Raw genomic sequence first — 8468 nt, 5'->3', positions numbered from 1 at the left:
TTGCTCTTCTATCTGGTCGTTTGTCCAGTTTATTGAACATTGCGTTATAAAATAGTGCAAACCATCGTTAGCGTGGCCGAGCGGTACGTATAAGGCGCTGGTTTAAGGCGCCAGTCTCTTCGGGGGTGTGGGCTCGAATCCCACCACTGCCAAGCCTTTATTGCTCCTCTATCTGGTCCTTTGTCAAGTTTATTGAACATTGCGTCTTAGTACAAGACCAACCATCGGTAGCGTGGCCGAGTGGTCTAAGGCGCTGGTTTAAGGCACCAGTCTCTTCGGGGGCGTGGGCTCGAATCCCACCGCTGCCAAGCCTTTATTACTCTTCTATCTGGTCGTTCGTCCAGTTTATTGAACATTTCGTTATAAAATAGTGCAAACCATCGGTAGCGTGGCCGAGCGGTCTAAGGCACTGGTTTAAGGCACCAGTCTCTTCGGGGGTGTGGGCTCGAATCCCACCGCTGCCAAGCTTTTATTGCTCATCTATCTGTTCGTTTGTCCAGTTTATTGAACATTGCGTTATAAAATAGTACAAACCATCGGTAGCGTGGGCGAGCGGTCTGAGGCGCTAGTATAAGGCTTCTGTCTCTACGGGGGTGTGGGTTCGAATTCCACCTTTGCCATACTTTTTGCTCACCTGTTAACTTACCCTTCTTGAGCAAACAAGCGTGAGTGTCAAAACGTACGTCGGTATCACATAACTGCTGTTTTGGGCTCCACTCCTGCCTGAACCTTCTTCAGAGAAATACTTCAAGAAAGGAGCACAGAGAAAAGTAAATACAAAAAAAGCATTACGAATCTTCAACTTTTGTACACGCTTGCCTGAAGTGCTCGAATGGACAACTGCATGGGCCACTTTACACATTGTCTCACAAAACACAGTGTTCAACATTCCTTTTATTTTCTACTTTATCTCAAGAGGTGTGAGCGCTCCTCTGCGTGTGCCTATTTTGTACTGTGCATTTATGCTCAGCAGATCGATTAACTTGGCTGAGTGGTTTTTCATAATTTCTGCTTGCGCTTCGTCTTACGAGCCGGGTACGAGTCATTCATGTCTTTGTTGTACTAAAGAACGTTTCCTTGTACTAAAGAACGTAGCAGGCGTTTCTCTTGGTCGCTTTCTCTTTATTGTTGGTACTTAGTTTCGAGGTAGCAAAGAAGCAAAGGCCACCTTTCTATGATTTCTAATTCTACAATCAATAAAGAATAACAAAAAGTCAAACCACAGATAATTGAAATATGGTGTCACTGTGGTAAAGGCGTCTGATATAGGCTGAACACACAATTAGCAATGCGTAAAGACAATAGAACGAAGGTGCTACCCTATCAAGGCCAGCAAACTCCAGTGAGCCAAGCAACAACATGTACAAATAGTTTGTCTGTTCATGCAGTGCGTTACAGTCAAGTATCTATTTCCACATAGTGCACATTTTCTACAATTCAGCTCGCAAGAGCTCGGAATATGAGCATCAACTTTGTGCTGCCTCGAGAGGCTGTGAAGTGGCGGCCAAGCTAAGTCTAACAGTCCCCACGCGGGAGCGGCCCACGGTGTCGCCCTAAGAGGTGCCACTTCTGCGGATCTTCAAATAATTTTTTTTGTTCCGCACCGCAAATATGATAGCAACCATAGGAAACCCAAGCTCAAATGTGGTTGCAACGCTCGAGTGGCAGAGCTTTGCGTTACTGGGCAACAAGGTTCTACCATAACAAGCTTGCGATTTTGACCCTGGTACTCTACCACCCAAAGGAGTTAATTTTGTTAAGCCTCATTTTCCCTGCCTCTCTCTTGCATGCCGTTCACGGTGATCCGGTTTCTCGCTGGCGGCAGCCTTGTTCCGAGATCCGCCCAGTCTTTTTTCGAGCCAGCACCTGCATAGCCGGGCAGCCGTGATCGTATAGTGGTTAGTACCTTGCGTTGTGGCCGCAATAACCCAGGTTCGAATCCTGGTCACGGCAAAATGTTTTTGTTTCCTAGTGACAAGTGTTTCCTAGTGACTTTGAGCGTATCTATCTATCTATCTATCTATCTATCTATCTATCTATCTATCTATCTATCTATCTATCTATCTATCTATCTATCTATCTATCTATCTATCTATCTATCTATCTATCTATCTATCTATCTATCTATCTATCTATCTATCTATCTATCTATCTATCTATCTATCTATCTATCTATCTATCTATCTATCTATCTATCTATCTATCTATCTATCTATCTATCTATCTATCTATCTAGCCACTTACGTTCGGGTGCTCTCGTGGTCACCCCCTTGACTTGGTGTGAACTAAAATTAGCATGGGAGGGTATGATGGTTCAACGAATAAGACGCTCTGCTCAAGACCTCAATAAAGTCGCAATCCCGTCACGTACGTCGTCAAACACGTCCCGCCAGACAGTGGCACATACCCACGGGCGGATATGTGCCGCTGGCATGTGCGTATGTGCCACAGGTGATTGACACTTAGAATCTACCCAGGTACGACGAGACCACGCATGGTCAATTTTAACGTGCGAGCGTTAAGAAATACCCAAAATCGGTAGCGTCGACCCCACGAATGCAAAGAATAAATGTCAGGGTCCCAGCTGGAATCGAACTCAAGCATTGTGCGTGGCAATGAAGCATTTTACCACACAGCTACGCTAGTTCTCCGAACTACTTTACAAATAGACGTTAATCTTCGTGAAACTAAAATAGTGGTTGCAGTGCTGCCTACCCAATTTTATACACATTACACATGTGCTCTTTTAATATATCCGTCACGTCGGGTCAACGTCAATTGTGGTTAGTTGCCATGCGCTGAAGTTGATTTATGTGGAAGTGTTCATGGCCAGCATCCTCGAAGCGTCAGCGCTTCATATCTGGTGTTGCTAATACGTATGTTCCAGTTGGCATCGTTGCGCAAGTGCAAATAACTGGTTATATAAACATCTGCAAGTCTTGACCATATGTCTGTGCGTGCAATGTTTGCACATATATTAAATGCGAAGCATTTCTTAGCGAACTTTGGCGACTTTGAGCGTATCTATCTATCTAGCCGCCTACGACGTTTAGCTCTCCTGGCCGTTTCGATATTGTTAGCGATACCAATCTTGGTAGGGCATAACATGACTGTATAAAGAACATATTTAACTAGTTATTACATGAAAATCATGACATGTATGTCATGAATGTCATGATATATATCATGGTCCTGCAGCTCTTGAGGTGATTTCGTTCACATGGCATGTTGCAAAACTGGTATGGTATGACATGATTGCATGGCGAACACAAGTGACAGACCCTAACATAAAAAATGGCAGCATATCCACGGAGTGAATGATGGATAGTGGGGCGAAGCATCCGTCCGTCCATTCGTTCTTGCTTCCGTCCATCGATGCGTGCGTCTGTGTGGCCCCCCGTGCGTCCATATTCGCCTTTAATGGTCATCGCCTTTAATGGTCATTGCCTTTAAAGGCATTTGCCCTGCAGTTTGCGTAGCCTGGCTACGCAAACTGCAGGGCAAATGCCTTCCCCATGATCCGCCAATCAACCGTGTATTGTGCTTTCTACTGCCATGTTATACCTGCGAACTCTATAATCTCACAGGCCCACATAACTTTCTGTCTCCCCTTCGTGCATTTACCTTCTCTGGGAATCCAGTCGTTACATATTATGACCAGTGGTTGTCCTGCCTACGTGCTACGTGCCCGGCCCATGTCTATTACTTCTTCGTTTCTACTATATTATCATTGACCCCGGTTTGTTCCCTGACACACTATGCTCTAATCTTGTTTTTTAAGGTCCCACCTATCATTTGTCTTTCCGTCGTTTACTGTGTCACCCCGAATTAAACCTCAACCCCCTTTGCATTAGGGACGATTCTCCCTAAATCAAGAAAGTGCCCTTCCCCTCCCCCCCAAAAAATTTCTGTCTACGCCCCGGCTAGTAATACACGAGCTTGAAAGAAGGTCGAGCAGCCGAGTGTCTTTGCCATTAGACCACCGTGGCGGGGCCCATTAGAATATATTCGGCGGCCGTAAATCGATCACAGAAAGCGTGGATACAGCGTCGTAGCCTATTTCACTGCGTCGGGTGGTCGGAGGATACTCAAGTGGTGGAGCTAAAAGGAACGGAACAGTTAATGCAATGCCATGCACATGACGTTTGGTTGTCGTGGTGACGTGAGGAGCTGATGTGAGGACGACGTCCAATTAGAAAGACGGAAGCTGAGAATAGCGCCCAATGGCAAGTGGTGAACGATATTTGAAGGAAATCTGATTTTCTGCCGAAAGAAGCCAGGCTATTCGCAGTTGACGTTGGCTTGAATATTTGCATTCATAGTGAGAAGTAAAATATACAGACTCCAAACAGAAGAAAATGGTGCTTGCAGTAATGCTGAGTGGGGGTGTGAATGCGATTTTTAGGGGCATCCGATCTCATGTTTCGTCTTTACAATATCATTCATTGTGAATTTATGTTTATAGAACGTCACTTCTAGTAAATGTGTGTGGCGTTCGCCAGTTGTAGCGCTATTATGTAAAACATTACAGCAACAAGCACTGATAACATCTACGGGAACATTTTTGCATGTTACATCTGCGCAATTCACAGCAACCAGCTGACAGCGTTATATATTCCAAAAATTACGAATCTCTCCCATATTGAAATGAACGCGTTGCCGCCAAGGAGGATGTAAAAAATTTCTTTAGTCCTCCTTGGTTGCCTCTGAACGCTCTGCCATATAGCATGGTATATAGTACACTCTAAATACTTCAAACGCTTTAAATATAAACTTTTGTCTTCGGCTAGCTATACAACTCGCTCATTTCATTTACTTGAGCTCTTTAGCTCTGCGGTGAACGACTCGTACAGTTCATAAAAGAAGTTATGGTGTCCTCGCACCCTTAAATGTGCTCGGAGGCTGGCTTTCGAACAGACGCACGAGTTTAAGACTGGTCGCGTCACTGGAACAAATTAAGATTATTGCAGCCTTCGAGCAGTGGTAAGTGGACGTGTGGACGGGAAGGGCGAATAAACATGTGTAAATGTTCCCTGAAATACCGCGAATTCACGGAGCATCAGGGAAACGTCTCCCCGGAGGATGAGCTTCACCTCAGATGTCGCCGAATCAGGCCTGTAGCCAGGAAATAATAAATTTATTTTAGGGGAGGTGAGCTTTAGGTACCTTTTTCTGTCTCATCCTTCAAGCGGCAAAACTTCATATGGCGTGAGGATTCCTGCAAAAGCGCGTTCGTACGTACTTCAATCTAAATACTTTGCTTTCTCTCTATTGTGTCGCCCCGCCGCGGTGGTCTAGTGGCTAAGGTACTCGGCTGCTGACCCGCAGGTCGCGGGTTCGAATCCCGGCTGCGGCGGCTGCATTTCCGATGGAGGCGGAAATGAAGGAGGCCCGTGTGCTCAGATTTGGGTGCACGTTAAAGAACCCCAGGTGGTCTAAATTTCCGGAGTCCTCCACTACGGCGTCTCTCATAATCATATGGTGGTTTTGGGACGTTAAACCCCACATATCAATCAATCAATCAAATCTCTATTGTGTCTTCACTAACCGTCACTTCACCTGCTTCAACGCGTTCCGGGGTAACACATTAAGGGTGTTTCAAGAAATGTGTCCAATATTATTTAAAACATTACAAAAAGGAGGCATCTGCGGGTTCCCTGCGGCGTTCCGCCTGCTGTGGAAGAAGGCATATCCCTAAGCACACTAAGTATATTTTCATAGTAATTAAAGAAATTTAAACAATTAACTCTTTAAGTAGCACAAATAGCCGATCATATCCAGTAGGTGAATTCAAGTCCTTCCTACGAATAGTCCACAGCCACTCTAAATTCTTTAAAAAGCGGTCGCTGGTAATCACCGCTGAGCGATGAAATCTGGCCAATTGGCCAATTTATCCGGTGACCAAACAGTGCATCTACCACTCAATTCGAAAACACCCTTTATGACGATATTGCTTGCCTCACCGTTATCAAACGTCAAGCAAAGCACTTTAAATCGTGGCCGCTTATCGACGCTCGCTTATCCTCCTACCCCGATGAGAGGGAAACAGTGTTGTTGAGGGCGTTTTCAAAGGTAATGGTTAATACGCTGTTCGGCGCGTCAGTTTTGGTTTCGCTTCTGAATTAGCGAGATCAAAACTTGTTGGTGATTACCAGTGGCTGCTTTTCGAAAATTTTATTGTGGCTGTGGGCGATTTGTAGGAAGGACTAGAATTAACACTTTTGACTCGGCCGGCGATTTCCACTGGTTAAAAGTAAATTGCTGCCCCGCCACGGTGATCTAGTGGCTAAGGTACTCGGCTGCTGACCCGCAGGTCGCGGGATCGAATCCCGGCTGTGGCGGCTGCATTTCCGATGGAAGCGGAAATGTTGTAGGCCCGTGTGCTCAGATTTGGGTGCACGTTAAAGAACCCCACGTGGTTGAAATTTCCGGAGCCCTCCATTACGGCGTCTCTCATAATCATATGGTGGTTTTAGGACGTTAAACCCCACATATCAATCAAACCAATCAAAAGTAAATTGCTTTATTTCGCTAAAGACTGCCGAAAGAATGCTTGAACACACGTGAACATGCCTTCTGCATAAGTGAAGGGAACGCCGCAGGTAGCGTGTTGATGCCTCTTTTCTGTAATGTTCTTTATATTGGACGCACTTCTTGAAACACCCTTCTGGCTCCTTTGTAATATGCTAAAAACTAGGCCATCCGCATTTTTACGTTTCCGCCACTTCGATGCAATGCATGTACTCCTTTACGATAGCATGTAATCATAACCATTCATACACTTTATTTATTTTAGTCTGGCAGCTCCTACTTGCAATAACTTTCCCTCAAACATTCCTTCAATATATTTTTTTAAGAAAGAGCACTCAATAATGAAAATTATACTCGGTTTGCTTTACATATTACCTTCATGCTACTAAAACTTTGACTTGTGGTAGATTCACTTCTGAGTTCACAGCAACGTCATTCAGCTGGAACACTATTTTGCGTGACATTAGGCTGTCTTGTATATTACGGAGTTTTAAACCGCCATGATTTCCGTATTTGCGTTACTTGCAACTAATATGCTGTAATTCAATAAGATCTATCGGTTCTATTTAACTGTCAGTAATGCTTGTTCAATCTTATATCACCATTTAGTTAACTCATTCTCATGTTTCTAAGCTTTAGCAAGTTTTGCCGCTTTGTGTCACATCAATTCATGGCTTTTTTGTTTCACTAATAATAATGAACCTATCAGAATAATGAGTATAATTATTACTCTGTAGGTGAATCAACTGTTTTTTTCTACGTTTCTACGTTGGACACACAGCGTTCAGACTGCATTCAGCGTAATCAGAACTCTATAACACCCACCCCACTCCCTCTCCCTGCACACTGTGTCTGGGTACAAATAACATGTGAGAGTCCAAGGTGAACTATTAAAAGCATGGAAAATGAACTTGATTAGCCCTTCAGTGGTTTCTTGCACAGTGCTGCTGCATTTGGCATGCCGTGCAGGATCATACATTTGTGGAATTAAGTCGGAAAGGGGTAGATTGTTACACAGTGGAGCAATAAAAAAAAAACGCTGACAAGGAAACAGCCATTGCCCCGATGATAACAAGTTGCCATACATTTAAAAAAATAAGAAAAAAATCTTTTACTCCTTTTGGTGAGTCTTGACTTTTATATGTCTTTCTTCAAAGATACCCGCTAACTCTAAATCGTGAACACTATACTATCTTTTCAGTGTCCCAGGAGAGTGATTGCCCAAAGGTGTTTCAACGTGTACCTAAAAGGGTACCTTCACCAGTTTTCGCAGGTGAGTTTACTCTTCTATATATATGTCTCTTATACCGAGGTGGCCCTGAACAAGTGCGAAACTGAGCAGATCCTTATAAGACATCTTATTTTCACATTGAAGTCAATTTTATCCGTTTGGCACCTACCAACATGAACATTTGCTTCACGTCAGGCTACGGCATTAATTCCAGTGACTTCATGCAGCAATCGGTCAAGTCGTGAAGACGTAAGGGGCCAATACTTCCAAAACGGATGACGTTTGTGTGTCACCAACAGAAGCACGACGTGGTATCTTTCGTCAAAATATCTTGCACGTGAAGAGAATCTCATACCATGTTGTGACGTCAGGGAACGGTAAGAATCGAAACTAGCTTTTTAAAACATATTGCTTTTAATGGGTTCACTCACGTAGAGCAGTTTTTTTTTCAGGGCTTTTGGAAGCTTGGCCCTTCAAGCGTATGATGCAAGAAAACAACAACTGATAATATTCGTGTGAGTGCCCCTTTAAAGATTGTGACAAGTCAGGACTCACCAGAAAAAGCAACAATCGAGTCTGATCTGCAACCTGTCCTTCGTATTGTTAGTCGCTCCAAGTTCAGTGTTACTCAAAAAGCTGCTGTGCAGCCTTAAATTTTACGCTGCGCTCATTCCGTCGCAGATGCCTGCAAACGATAACAGTTTTG

General features: G+C 44.1%; 3 non-coding genes across 3 annotated transcripts; all 3 read left to right on the top strand.

Moving 5' to 3' along the window:
• Positions 1-226: 226 nt before the first annotated feature.
• On the top strand, positions 227-308 carry TRNAL-AAG (transfer RNA leucine (anticodon AAG)). Its single transcript has one exon. It is a non-coding gene; the product is annotated as a tRNA-Leu (tRNA).
• Positions 309-382: 74 nt separating this feature from the next.
• Positions 383-464, top strand: TRNAL-AAG (transfer RNA leucine (anticodon AAG)). Its single transcript has one exon. It is a non-coding gene; the product is annotated as a tRNA-Leu (tRNA).
• Positions 465-1881: 1417 nt separating this feature from the next.
• TRNAH-GUG (transfer RNA histidin (anticodon GUG)) lies at positions 1882-1953 on the top strand. Its single transcript has one exon. It is a non-coding gene; the product is annotated as a tRNA-His (tRNA).
• The last annotated feature ends 6515 nt before the right edge of the window (positions 1954-8468 follow it).

This window comes from Rhipicephalus microplus, chromosome 3 (genome assembly GCF_043290135.1).
Source record: "Rhipicephalus microplus isolate Deutch F79 chromosome 3, USDA_Rmic, whole genome shotgun sequence".
Classification (NCBI taxonomy): Eukaryota; Metazoa; Arthropoda; class Arachnida; order Ixodida; family Ixodidae; genus Rhipicephalus; species Rhipicephalus microplus.
Note: the sequence above shows the minus strand (reverse complement) of the source record. Positions and strands in the feature narration are given on the sequence as shown.